We start from the raw sequence: 2,110 nt of genomic DNA on the forward strand, positions 1-2,110 counted from the left end.
ATCAAATAAATACAAGTACCATTATATGTTGAAAAATAAATTGACAATCAAAGTACAATGAGTCAAACAATTATCCTATATAATAAGTTATCATACGAATTTTACAACATATTTTAAAAATTAAATTAAATGATTGTGATAAACGTGATTTTCCTTCATTTTAATTTTCCTAATTATATTCAATTATTACAAATCAATAAAGTAATATTATAAGATATATAACTATATTTATAATACATAAAATATTACTTATAAAACTTATAAAATTAATTAATTAATATCCGCGCAGCGAGCGAGCCATAATCTAGTTTTATATTATTTAAGATATTTTGATGGATGTGGAATTAAACAAGTAGGAAACGTTTTCTAGTTCAATCAAGTGGTGTCAAATAGCAGCACTATAGCGTAGTGGAATTTGAATGAGTAATTAATGCTTATAACTTACTGATACTCTTTTGTTGCAGAATGCCTTTCAAGTAACATATTTCTTGTGGATGTGGGTAAGAACCATCTTTTCACCTTAAATATTGTTTTTTTTTTTTGTCTATGTAGATTATGGTTAATGGCTAACAATGAATGATGATTTCTTAATTTGCAGTACTCTTTTGGGCTGAACAGTTGTTTGATTTTGTTTTTCAAACTTTCAATAATCTTAGAAATTTTAGGGTAAGTTTGATATGAAATTCTTATTTGCAATAAATGAATTTCATACTTACAATTCTTTTTAGTATGATCGAAGTATTACCACCATAAACTAATATTTGATGAACTTATGTGGTTTTTAAGGGTTGGGGTGTTGTGCCTCTGCAGCTACATCACTCTTCCACTATATGCTCCTGTTACTCAGGTACATGATGATCAAAATCATTCTTTGATTAAGCTTTTTGATTGACATCGATATGTGTCTTTCTCGATGCCACTAAGAATGTGTTGGAAAGCTATCTTAGATAGCCTCCTAGTGTGTTAGTCTTGCATCGCCTAGAAATATGGTCTCAGAACCGATTGTTATAATGCTTTGTTAGTCCTCACCTTATACATTGTTTTGTACGATTGAGTTAGATCATAAGTTCAAGTTTTAAGATGGTATCCAAGCTTATCATTTGTCAGTTGTTGAGTCAATGACATTGTCCACACTCCATGCTATATGATATATCCTTGTTAGTTTTTTTTGAAGTTATTTTAGTTGTATTATGAATTTATGATGATATGCCATATATTACATGTTTTGAATTTGATGATACTATCATAGTTTAACATCATTTATACTTGCAAGTTACTAAGATTTCAAGATGAACTAATTGACTATATTTTGTAGACTCAACAATGAAAAAATTAATATTTGATGAGCAAAAATCAAAGACATTAAAAAAATGGCACACTACTGCAAAGAAGATGCGTCAACTAAAATTGGGAAAGTTGAGTGTGCGAACCTTATACAGAAGTACCAACGATTCAATTGTTCACTCTACAACTCGTACACTACTATCAAACTTGCCAGTAAGATTGGATGTTGTTGAAGAAGATACAATAGAAACTATAGTCGAATAAGATCCATTGTTGCTCGATTACTCCCATCTCTCTGGTATGCACCATCAAGCTCATCTACAAACTTGCAACTGCCTCAAGGATGGTTTTGCCGCATCCATGTTTGTTGAACATACTAAAAATTGGATTCCCCACTGCTATTGCACTGTGCCTCTGTTACTACCTCCACCATTTCTGCTATGTTGCCTCTTTTTATTTCTGTTATGAACTTCTGTATTGCTGTTCCCAGCTTCAACATCTGGACTTCGTTATCATCTCTATTACTATTATTGCGATCATGTGATATCACATTGACAGAGCCATAATGTCAAAGTATCCCCTTTTTTTCCTCTTTAATATGAATTTTTACTTTTAACTGAATCAGGAGAATATTATTCATTAAATAAACTGTTGAGCAGGCATTAAACCCCTAATATAATACAATCCACAAGATAATGTACCTGTAAAACAATAGCAGAAAGATAACAACACTAGAATTTACCATTTACACAAATTTCTGTTTGTAATGCAGTCAATCACTTTACAACCAGTAAGAACACTAACTTAAGGAATATAACAGCTCTAA

This window comes from Cicer arietinum, chromosome 7 (assembly GCF_000331145.2).
Source record: "Cicer arietinum cultivar CDC Frontier isolate Library 1 chromosome 7, Cicar.CDCFrontier_v2.0, whole genome shotgun sequence".
Classification (NCBI taxonomy): domain Eukaryota; kingdom Viridiplantae; phylum Streptophyta; class Magnoliopsida; order Fabales; family Fabaceae; genus Cicer; species Cicer arietinum.